Genomic DNA, 12,576 nt, shown 5'->3' on the forward strand with positions numbered 1-12,576 from the left:
GTAGAAGGCAAAGGAATCATTTGCTTCTCTTAAGGCTCCAGGGGACAGTTCCCTCGGGGCCTCCTCCATTTCTCACCCCTGGAAGTCATTCAGAATAGGACGTGGCTGTGTCCATCCCCAGAAAAGCACCCTCCGCAGTTAGCAGTTCTCTAGGAGAGTGCAGCACCCCAAGTATTTAGTGTGGACCAGGAGACATCCCCAGACCATCCTAAGCCACTGGAATTTTTATTTCAAGGACCCAAGGGTGGTCCTGTTAAACTCCAGCAAAGAACCCTTGCAGCTTCAGCCTTCAGCTAGCCTCTCCCCCAGCCCCAGAGGAGTTTTCATGCCAGGGAGTAGAAGGTAGGTCCATGAGAGCAGAGTTTAGGAAGGGAGACCACCTGAAACGTGGTTCTAGGGACAAACACGAAGCCTGGATCTCCACACACACACTGAATCAGGGCAAAACCAAAACCTAGTTGCTGTCGAATCAATTCAGGCTCACAGTGACCCCGTTTGTGTCACAGTAGAACTGTGTCCCATAGGGTTTTCAGTGAATGAATTTTCAGAAGTAGATCACTAGGACTTTCTTCGAGGCACCTTGGGTGGATTCAAACCACTAACCTTTTGGAGCACAGCTGAGTGCTTCATCATTTGCACCACCCAGGGATTCCAGATTAAGGCAAAGGCATCAGCAGATAGGCCCCACTCTTGGTGTCTGTTTGAGCGATTTGCCCAGGCTGGAGTGTGAAAGGAGGCAGGAGGACCAGGGGCCTATCCCTTAACAACTCTCCGTAAGCAGACCGTTTCTGCTGAGTGGAGAGGAGAGGCTGCCAGGCCTCAAGCCAGAGCAGGAGGAGGGGACGGGTGCACTGTGGGTGGTCTGCCTTACAGGGGTATCCATGCCTCCTTTGAAAGGGGGCAGCTCAATGGTCTCCTTGGCCCTGGGAAGTATGGACCTCTGGACACACTTTCTCAGCCTCCTTCTTAAAGCCCCTTGAAATTGCATCTCAGAGGCCCTTTGTCTTAGTAGAGTAACAAATCCAACTAGCCATTCTCTTCCCCGCCTGCTCTCATAAATCTTTATCTTTATCCCTTTGAGCAATTTCCAGGACTTATCAAACATCCCAGCAACAGAGCTCATGTCTAGATCTCTGTTGGCTTTCATTCCCAATCTGATTGAGCCCTAACTGCCTTTGTTTTGGAAATCAGCACTAGTTTTAAATGACAGAATTATAGAAAATTACATCTAAATTCTGGTAAACTCTTGCTTTGTTTAAGATCTTTTTTAAAAAATTGACTAAATTGATTTTTTGTTCGAATTGTTTTGGTTAAGCTCCCTCTCCCTTTACTTAAAAAAAAAAAAAAAAAAAAAATCTTGTTTCCAGTTTATGAGCCACCAACTCTGAAACACTGGGTAGTGGAGGCCTCGGCTGCTCCCAACCTTAAGCATTGGGTGTGCCTCTCTCTGCCCACCAAAGGAGACCATAATCCTTTTCTCTACCCGGGCTCTCCTGGGCTGATGAAACGTCTTGTTGGCTTACCAAGTTTCAGACATGAAAAACGTTTTCTGTGCAAGAGGGTAACTAGTCCAGATGGGACTGGGGTCCCTGGTTTAGAATTTAGTACCAAGCTAGAATCCACCTCACCAAAGCTCCCAGAGGCAGGTGCATCCAAACATCCTCAGCCAGTGAGATCAAGAAGACCCAGAACTGGGGACAGGCCTCTGCAGTGCCCCTATGCACATTGGGTCAGTAGCCTATTGCAGAGCCACCCTTGTAACATCTGTGCCTGAACACTGAGCGACAAAGCGGGTCCATGCCCACTGGGCAGGAGAAGAAGAAGGCTCCTCTTCTAGCCCCTATGGGCAGATTGAGTGCAAGGTGAGGGCCAGGGATGGTGAAACCCAGAGCTTGACCTTGGCCCTAGGCTCTGCTGAGCTGACATTGTAGGTTAGGGAGATCCCTCCAGTCCCAGCCAGTAATAACCAGTGACCCGCCACCATGCTGATTTCCATAGGTTGCCAGCCAGTTGCCTGTTTCCCCAGCAATTGCATTTAACTTATCTCTCTGTTTACGATCCTCATCAGTGATTTACCCCCTTATATCTGAAGTGAAGAGAGACAATGAAGCATGCATATAACAATGCCTCAAACACAGCCTCGCTGAGTTGTGTGTGTGTGTGTTTTAAAGTAATTTCTCCCTTCATATCTAATCTTAAAAGCCTTTATTGCTGAAGCTATAATTTGTCTGTCAGATCTAATGTCAAACAACCGCATATTTTTTTAAAATAAGAAACCTGAATTTTGAAACCAAATCTTTAAAAACTTGCCATGTTAAGAGTCATATTCCCAATAGGATCACTTGGATTGGATGTGGGTCACTTTAATTTTGCCCCTCAGGATTTTACATCTCTGAAGCTCAATTGATTTCACACATTTAAATGACAGACAGCTGGCTGGGGTGGGGACCAGGAGGCACAACATGGTGGCATCAACACAAGTCTAAACTCCACTAAAAAAAAAAAAAAGGGAGAAAGAAAAAAGAGCTTTCCTTTTTTTACGTTCTCCATTTGAAACCTTGCCCGGCGTTATAATAAGATCCACCTTGGAAAGCCTGGAGATCTAGCTCATTAAAAGTCCTGGGATTTTTATCTACTATTGTTTGACGTGACAACCTGGCCTCTCCCGGGGTTGAGTAATTACGGTGAGATCTGAGATCGCCTCTGTGAAGAGCAGGTCCTGCCAACTAGAGGGATGGGCCACCGGTATTTTTAGACTTCATTAGTGCCCTGATTTAAAATTTCACATTTTGTTTCTTGTAATTATCTTTCAATTGACTAAGCTGAAATTTCAGTTGGGGCTACGTGAGTCGGCTTTCCCAAAAAGTATTGGGACTTTAATTTAAAACTTAACCAATTGAAAAATAAAGATGCCGTGGAAATGCTTTTTGATTTGCAATAGGTCAAGTGATTGTCTCTCATCTGTGACTAGAGAAGGCAGCTTGCATGCATTTCACTTTAATGAGTGTTATTTAAATGCATTGAGCACATATAGACTTTTTTTTTGCAGAATCGTACAAGATAAATCTTTCTCTATGCACAACTGGGGTGGGAGCAATCTGTAGGACTTTTTTTCCTCTAGACTATATATTCAAAACTAATTCAAAATAGATTTCATGTGTGCAAAGTGATAAGGGAGGAAAAAAGAATTCATTCCATTTGAATCCTGTTATAAAATACCTGAGATGTTGTGTTTTATTGTTTGAGTGGACTCCTGAGCTATTGCAAGGAGATAGGCACTTCAGGCCTGGGTAAGACCTCAAAGTCTGATGTCCTCACAGATGGTACCATGTGAACCCAGTTGGTATCTCTGCCATGGAGCTCACATCAGGGACACAAGTTATTGATGTAGTTATTTCTATCTCCTGCCTTCTTCCAAAAGATGATTTGTGATGGCTTAGAGAGTGGCTGGAAACCTTTTAAAGCTCCAGACCCTGGGCCCATTTCAGCTGCAGAAAGGCTCACCTTGTATTTTCACCTGCATGCTCTGGAAAAGAGAAGCCAGGCTGCACCTGCTGCTCCCTCTTGCTTCTGGACGAGAACAGCAAAGTCCAAGTTTACATGAACTGGGGAGACTCGTCCCTTCTGACTTTACATTTTGTAGGCCCCTGGTGAGGGGCCTTATAGATCCATCTGCAAAGACTTCAACCTCCCTGCCCAGGGCCAAGGGTCCTATGGTGAGATGTGCATTGTCCCTTTCTGTGGGACCACATGTCCTCCCTTCCCAGTCCTGCCCTTGCTCCTTGGAGGTCTGTGTGGACTCACTGCCACATTCTGCTTTGGCAACAGCTGCTCCAGCTTCCATCAGTGAAAAAGAAAGAATCTCAGAAAGATCATTTGAGGCATTGTGAATAAGGACATAGACGCTGGGGCTAGGACTGACTTTGAATCCCACTCTGCAACTAGCTGTGTGACAGGGGCAAGTCACCAAACCTCTCTGAGCCTCCTTTCCTCATCTTTAAATTGGAGATGGCAATACCAAACTCATAGGACATAAGGGAGGATTAAATGAGATCCTGGATATGCAAGTAAGTACACAGCACTGTACCTGCTCTATACCAAATACAGTTGTGATTGTCCACATTGGCCCAGGATCTGGAGCACTCAGCCCTCTCCCCAAAGCAGAGAAGATAGGAGAAGCCAAGCTGGTTCCCAGGACTGGCAATCCCTGGCCAAGCCACTTAACAGGACCCACTTCCCCAGCCCTAGAAAGGAGTTATATGCATCACCTTCCTGGCAGGGAGACTCAGGACCACTCGCCTAGCCATGGAGCCCTGCACAACTCTCATCTTTCTTTCCCCACCCTATGCCCTAAATGTTCTTCTGAACATTCTCCAGACACACTGCTCCCTCTCCCACTCAATAAATGTTCTGGAAGAAGCTGGTCGTTCTTGGTAAAGCAGGTTGCCCACATGTGGTTAGCCCAGAGACACAAAATGGTATCCAAACTAAAACCTTCCCTGTAGTCCTATTCTTCCTGTGTCTTGGCAAATCACAAACCCATCCAGGACTCCTGACAAAACCTACAGGTGGTCCTCGACTCCAGCCCTTACTCCTCTTACTCCCCTAATGCAGTTGATTCTGACTTTTATTTCTCCTCTACCTTCCACCTCCACCACCACTCACCTTTCAGGCCACCCACACCTCTGCCCTGGGTTGGTGGGTCCCAGGTCCACAGTGTATCTCCTCCACCAGATGCCTCCAATGACCCTCACTACTGGAGGTCCCTTAGTGGCACAAGCAGTTTGCTCTCGAGTACTAACCTAAAGTTTGGAGGTTCAAAACAACCAACAGCATCATAGGAGAAAGGCCTGGTGATCTATCTGCTTCCATAAAGATTACAGCCAAAAAAAAAAACCTATGCAGCAGTTCTGCCCTGCGACATATGTGATTGCCATGAGTCAGAATTGACTCGATGGCTTTGGGTTACTCTACAGATAATGCCCAACCCTTGAAATGGAGTATCAGGATTGGCTGCCTGCCTCCCCCTCCATCTTTGGTTCACATTTTTCTGCTACATGCTGCCTTGTAATTCCAGTCATTGAGTAACCTCCTGGCCAACTGTGCTCTGTGCCTTGGCCCAGTGCCCACAATACAGTTCTCCTATCCCTGTGTCTTTCTCCCAACTAGACTGTGATCCTTCTGGGGTGAAAGCAGGCAAGGACTGCATCTGATTCCTATTCCACCCTCAGCATCTAAGTTCATAAGAGATGCTCACAAAGTATTTGATGAATGAAAGAGCAAAACACCAGGTCAGGAATTATCCACTGACGTTTTGTGACTTCTCCCCAGGCAGCTGCTTCCTTCCTTCATGTGGTGAAACCAGGCCAGCCAGTACGCAAGGCCCCTGAGCAGAGAAGTACTAAAAGTGCCCATGTGAGATGTCATTCTACAGCTGGTCAGCCCCTCAGACTTGGGCCATGCCTCTAGGAAATGAAGTTCATCTTTTGTCAAATTCCTCCTCTATACAAGCACCACCTCCAGAATACCTGTCCCAGAGCACACAGGCTCTGAAATTCTGCCTCAATTTTCCCATCTATAAAAGGGGAATAATAATAGAACCTGCTTCTTACAATTGTTATGAGAATAAAGTGGATTATTCTATGTAAAGCACTGGAATAATGCCCAGCACATAGTAATTGCTATGAACATGTGTGCTATTATTATTAGCACTAATAGTAGCAGGACCATCTTTCATTATCTGTGGACTTTCAGGAGCCTACCGTAATGTTTCAAAGCCAAAGACCAATTTGCTTTCCAGAATCTTACGAGATTATGTTAACTAAACACCCAGCTCCCAGGTATCCATTTTGAACAGGAAAATATCACCTCTTATTGTAACATTTTACAGTCCTTCACCATCACCATAACAACAGGAAGGAACCAGCTGGTTGCTATGACCTTCCTCCTTACTCCAGAAGCCAGAGGGCTGCTCCCATCTACCTTCAGAGGCTCTCAGCATCCTGTGGCCTTCGGCTTGACATCAGGGTGCTAAGGGTTCTGTGGGGGCCTTCTTCATAGCCACATCAACAGATTGGGCAAATAGGCTTGTATAACTCCTACCTACCAACCAAGTCCCTGTGTGGTGCGAATAGTTTGCTCTTGAATACTAACCTAAAGGTTGGCGGTTTGAACCCACCTAATTGCATCACAGAAGAAAGGCCTGGTAATCTGCTTCTGTAAAGATTACAACTGAGAAAGCCCTATGGAGGAGTTCTGCTTTTTAAGATATGGGATTGTCATGAATCAGAATCATCTAGACAGCAACAGGTTTGGTTGTGGTTTGCCTACCAACCAACCAACCAACACTATAAGCAGAGAGAATGGGTAGGAGCATGTGGCTGGCAGCATGACTGGTGGTCAGAAGCTCAGGTCCTCATAAAAATGCATGCATAGAGTTCAAATTCTGCAACCCACTAACCGAATAAAGGTATATTAGAAAACTATTGCCCCTAAGCCTCAGTTTCCTTGTCTGCAACATGGGGATAATAATAGTGCTATCCTCATAGTGGCATGGTGCCTAAGGCATTTAACTGCTAACCAGAAGGCTGGCGGTTCGAACCCACCAGCCACTCCTCAGAAGGAAGGTTAGGCAATCTACTGCCGTAGTGATACTGCCTCAGAAACCCAAGGAGGGGTCACTATGAGTCGGATTCAACTCAATGGCAATGAGTTAGTTGAGTTATCCTCATAGGCATGCTTTGAGGATTAATTACTGTCTGTAAAGTCTTAACACAGTGCCTGGCACATAGTAAGCTCACACTAACATTAAAAAAAAAAAAAAAATCCACTGCTATTGAGTCCATTCTGACTCATAGTGACCCCATAGGACAGAGTAGAACTTCCCTATAGGGATTTCAAGGCTGTAAATCTTTACAGAAGCAGACTGCCATGTCTTTCACCTGTGGAGCAGCTGGTGAGTTCAAACTACCAAACTTTTTGGTTAACTTCCCAAAGCTTTAACCACAGCACCACCAGAGCTCCCACAATAACATTAGCTGTTCTCATTGCTGCAACTGCTTTAAATCCTGGAGAATCCTGTGGAAGAAATGTTATCTGGAACAGCTTTGGCTCCAGACTTCCATGACTTTTAAGTCAGGAATGTCTCAAATAATCTCATAAATCTAATTAACATAACCCTCAACACAGATCTGGAACTAAACCCACCATTCCCCTATTACCTTACTTCTCCTTCCCAACCTCACCCCCAGCACACACACCCTTCACCCAGGAAATCTATGTAGAAGTTGAAACACCATCTACCTGCTCTCCAGGACCGGACGTACTTGCCCCAGCTCTAAGAAAGCCCTCCTCCCCCTTCACAGGGCTGTGTCCTCCAGAGGTTTGTTAATCATTAATTAGAGGGTTGTACAGGGCTTAACAGTTTTGTTAACAGATCGTTTGACTATAAGTGAATCAAGCAAGTGGAAAGATGCAGCAAAGGTGGCCAGACCACCCAGAGAGCGTGTCAGCCTCAGAATAGGAGGTGACCCCTGGCCACCCCGGCCCTGTTTATATGTCTCTTGGGGCTCCACTGCTCAACGGGCACAGGCAGAGTGAGGAACCCTGGTCTTTACGCTGAGCTGAGGATCATGATGTGGAGTAACATGGGCTGTGAGCCCCAAGCTCTGCTAAACATCTTTAGGATCAGAAATCCCCCCTCCTAAGGGAGTCAAGATGCTGATGGGAATGAGAGTGCTTTTCACATGGGAGCAGAGGAAGGGAACATATTATTGCCAGGTGTTCCATGTCATGGCATTGACCCACAGCAGAAAGCCAGCTGCCCTGGTCCAAAGTCCTGTCCTCTCTCAGGGTAAGAGAGCCCAAACAGACACCAGTAGGGATGACACGCTAGGTTCTCGATCTGTGACATCAGAAGCCACTAAGGGGCTGGGCTTATGTCACCACCCTACCTGCTGCATCACCAAGCATGTATTGAGCAACTAATGTGTATAATATTAGGTACCTACTGTGTGCAGAGCCCATGTGTGGCTGTTCCAAGTACAGGTCTCAGCTCTTACTAGTTATGGGGCAATGGTTTAGGCCGACAATGTTCCAGAAGCCATGCTAGTCCCTGAGGAGAGATGTAAAAGTGCACATGGAGGAGCCTGCACTCCATCTGGGAAGACCAGGACGTACTAGCAATAAGGACTACAGGAGCTGGAGGAAAGGGAAGTCAGTGTGGACTTTGGTGGAAAAACTAAGCTGGGCTTTTAAGTGCAGTTGAAATGAGAGAGAAGAGGCAAGGGGAGGGCAGGTAGTTCTACAAATGCTGGCTTTTAGGGAACAATGCTTGAGACAAGTGCCAGGAACACAGAATTATGATTTTCAATAGATTCATCTATCATAGAATTATACACACACACTCATCTACTCAATCCTGCTTTGAGACAGGTTCAGCTTGGGGTGATTTAAACTTAAGGGCCCTCGAAATCACATTCTCTGGTGCCTTGCACACAAAGTCCGGGAAGCCTGCTCAGACACTTGGCCAACTGACCTCCTCAGCCAGTGTATGGCAAGTGAGGAGCCATGATCTCAGGCAAGGGTCCATTTTCTCAGTCTCTGAGGCCATCCTGGTCTTGGAGGTGAAAACCCCTCTGATCTTCAGGGGCTTTTGATCTGAGTAGGATGCACTTGTGACCATTAAACCCTTGCCTGGAAAATCAATGCATATTCAGGGTCCAGAAATTCTTTGTAAACCTCCTTTCCCTCTCCTATTGTGACAGAGGTTTAATGACGAGTTTCCTGCTACCTCATCACTATTCAAACAGCTAACATCTGCTGTCTTTGCTAAGAACATCATGTCATGTCAGGCTAACTCCTATGGAAGATGGCTTTTTTTGTTTTTGTTTTTTCAGTTTTTGAAGTTGAGTAATTTTTGAGATGAGCAGAGCTAGGCAAAGGTAAGATTTGCCTGCTGCTTCTACCTCCATGATGGGATGGGCCAAGGAGTTCCTGGATCCCCCAATTCATGAAACAAAGCCAGAGAGAATATATGGCAAAACTGATTTAAGGAGAAATGATTTGGTGGAAATCACATTCCATCCAGGAGCACATTCACTAATCTAGAAATGGGAAAGTAAGAATAATACAAACACAGTATGTTAGGAATATAAGACATTGTATAACTTGCCAGGAGAGGGGAAAAATGGCCAAAGGGTTATCTACTGAAATAGTTGTATTCCTGCTTTCTTAGCATAACTCTCTTCTTTTTAGAAAAGATATCTTACAGGGAAGCCCAAGCAGTTTCAGTGCAGCACCCTGCAAATGTTCTTCTTTACTTTCTGACGCTCCCCACAGCCTGAAGGATGACCAAGCACAGCGCCATGAACTGGCTTCACCCATGGGCCCCTCCCGACCACGTGAGATCTCAGCATTGTCAGTGCTCTGTGTCTCAGGTCTACACACATCCCAAGTTGGCACATATTAGTTTTCCACCAACTTCTGTTGGTGCCAGTGTCATGGGCCACATACAGTCGGGTGGTAAGTGGAAAGGGCAGCTCTTTCCCGCAGCACAGTTCTGAGTTACAAACAGCCTATGGCTTTTAATCATGGGTATTTTCAGTGGTTCCTGATTGTGTGAAACTTGTCATAGATGCACAGTTACTGTTTTTACCATGGCTTACCTACAAACTGCTTACTCTGTTCCCTGTTAACTGAGCATTGACTATATATTTCCATTATTAAAGTTGTCAATTTGGGGGGTTAATTTTTTATTTCCATAGAAACTGGGAGGGATCTCAGAGTCAGCTAGTAAGAGCAGGAATCTGCTCCCCACCACTGAGGGCTGCTGCTGGCATCCCTGACTGCTAGATGATTCTTCCTGTTAAATGGTCAAGAGCTGTCATCCTTGATTCACAATCCTGCCCTTAGAGGCCACCCAGAACAAAGCTAGTCTCTGTTCTACATGACAGCATTTCAGAGCTTTGAATATGGTGGAAATACCTTCTCTACAGACTAAATATCTTCACTGACCTCAGTGCTCATCCTGAGGTCCCTTTACCATGCTGGTGTCCACTCTGGTCATGCTCTAGCTTGTCTCAGCACCTCTTAAAGGGACACCAGATGAGAGGCTGGGTGACCCAGGGGAGAAGACCTGTCACCTTGGTCCTGAGCATCACATTGTGAATATTCTAACTTTTCTGTAATGGTTGTGGCTTATTTGTACAAAACACATATTCATATACATACATGAATGTACTCACACTCAAACTTCCAAATTAAGAGAGGAAGAAAAAAGAATGTCTCAAGAGTTCTCCTGTCCACTACACTGGTTTCCATGGAGTCTTCCTTTCAGCAGAATAGGGGAGCTCATTCATATCTGAGCCCCTTCATATTTTTGCCCCTGTGAAGTCTTGGTCATGGGGTAAAATTAACCTTTACGCTGAGTTGTTCGAGTGTTTCCTTTTGAAATCTGGGAGTTCTGTGCATGTCAGCCCAGCCTACCTATCCCACCTCAACATGCCTTCCCAAGTCGCCTATCACCTCCCTCTCTGTTGGTGAGAATTTACTTCTAAGCAATACTCTATCCCCCTCCTTTCAATCACTTCCGGCCTCCTCTCCCACCACCATAGTGAATGTCAGAACAGGGTGTTACCTTAATGACATTTAGGAAAACAAAAACTGTGCATTTTACAGATGAAGGAACAGGTTCAGAGGTGTCGCCAAAATATCACTTTGCCCCCCTCAAAAAAAAACTGTCTCTAGAACAAAAATTCACTGTGAGACCACTCGCATTCCCTAGTGACCTGTGTAATTACTTCATCTACTACCAGCTAGAATTCTTCATCCCAAAAGCCTTCACTCCCCACAGACTGGAAATGACATAGAGAGGGGCCCAGGCATTATGTGGGCTGCGTTAAGCCTGATTACCATGCTCTCCAGGCCCTGCCCAGGGGGAAGCTCCCTGCAAGGCTGCTGACACCAGAGCAGCACACCCCAAGGAACCAACTGTGATCACTGCTTGTGCAATGAGCGGGAGAAAGAGAAGGCAGAGCAGGGACAAGAGACACAGACATTTCAGAAAAGGTGGAGGGGTAGGGCAAGTCATGACACCACGTGAACAAGGTCAGGAAAGGCCCTGGGAGTGTGGTTTGACTCGTGAGGGGACGCTGTCCAAAAAGAAGAGGAAACAATAACAAGCACAACTTTGACCCAGGAATACAGGACCCTTATCCCACCACTTCCCATGACTGGAGGCTTCTCCTGGGAACACCTGCTTCACACACACTCCAGAGGAAAGTCTTGCCTTCCAGGTCTCCACAAATATAGAGTGATCATATATATTTTTTTAATTTTTGGTTTTCAAACCTGTTCTTATATTGTGATCATTTCAGTAAATCAAAGTCCATTTAAAAAGCCCAGTCCCTTCCTGGGGACATGAAAACTTAGTGCTCAGCCATGCTCATGCATCCCGGGACAGAGTACCTTCTATAGCCAGGCCCAGTGAGTGTGCCCAGTATGCCTCGCTCTCTCCTCAACCCCCAAATAGAACCGTTACTTAGGACCTAGGAGTACCTTATGTTTATGAACAGCTTTGTGGTGATTCTGAAGACTCTTGGTTCACCTGTATACTTAAACAGACAGGTTTCAGAAATTCTGAATGATCCTGTATTTTGTTCTGTCTTCTATATGAAACATTCATTACCTTCTTGGGATCAACAGCATTTAAAGAGACAAGGTATTATGGGTTTAGATAGTGTTTCCAGAATTCCTAGTTCTATCTATCTATCTATCTATCTATCTATCTATCTATCTATCTAATCTATCTATCTATACATTTGCTCCTCTAGAGAGCTCAGCATAACACATTTGCTACCAAGAGTGGTTCTGGAATGTCTGTAATGTCGTTAATCAAATTCTCTGTCAGAGAGCAGAGAAGTAGACTACTTGCCTCTTCCTGGGTCCTTGCAGTAATGATGCCTCCAAGAATGGAAGACTGGCCCTGCTGGGTGGTCTCAGCTGTTATGCTGTGGTCAAGGACTGCCATGCAAGACCCCTGGCAGGCAGTGAAGGAGCCTTGATGGCACAGTTGTTAAGTGTTCAGCTGCTAACTAAAAGGTCAAGCCTGCCAGCTGCTCCACAGAAGAAAGATGTGGCAATTTGCTTCCACAAAGATTATAGCCTTGGAAACTCCATGGGGCCATTCTACTGTACCATATAGGGTTGCTATGAATTGGAATCAATGCAAGGGCAGTGGTTAAGTGGTGGATGGTGGCAGGCAGTGCTGTAGGCCCAGCCTTATACTGCCATCTTCTGGAAGGGCACAGAGGTGGGAGTTTATTAAGTACTGTGATGGGTAAGGTTATGTGTGAACTTGCCCAGGCCATGATTCTCACTGGTTTGGTGGATGTTACATAATCATCTTCTATCTTGTGATCTGATGTGAGCAGCCAATCAGTTGAGAAGGAAGTTTCCTTGGGGATGTGGTCTGCATCCAACATATATGGATATTCTGGCACAACTTACTGTCTCATCCAACTTGTCATCCTCTGGTGTTCTCGGGACATGAGCCAGCAGCCTCATGCCTGACCTGCA

General features: G+C 45.8%; 1 protein-coding gene across 1 annotated transcript in view; it reads left to right on the forward strand.

Moving 5' to 3' along the window:
* Nucleotides 1-12,576, forward strand: part of KLHL29 (kelch like family member 29) — a 203,882-nt gene that overhangs the window by 116,248 nt on the left and 75,058 nt on the right. The window lies entirely within an intron of this gene.

This window comes from Orycteropus afer, unplaced genomic scaffold (genome assembly GCF_000298275.1).
Source record: "Orycteropus afer afer isolate SDZICR_OR568_19922 unplaced genomic scaffold, OryAfe1.0 scaffold00058, whole genome shotgun sequence".
In the NCBI taxonomy this organism is placed as follows: Eukaryota; Metazoa; Chordata; class Mammalia; order Tubulidentata; family Orycteropodidae; genus Orycteropus; species Orycteropus afer.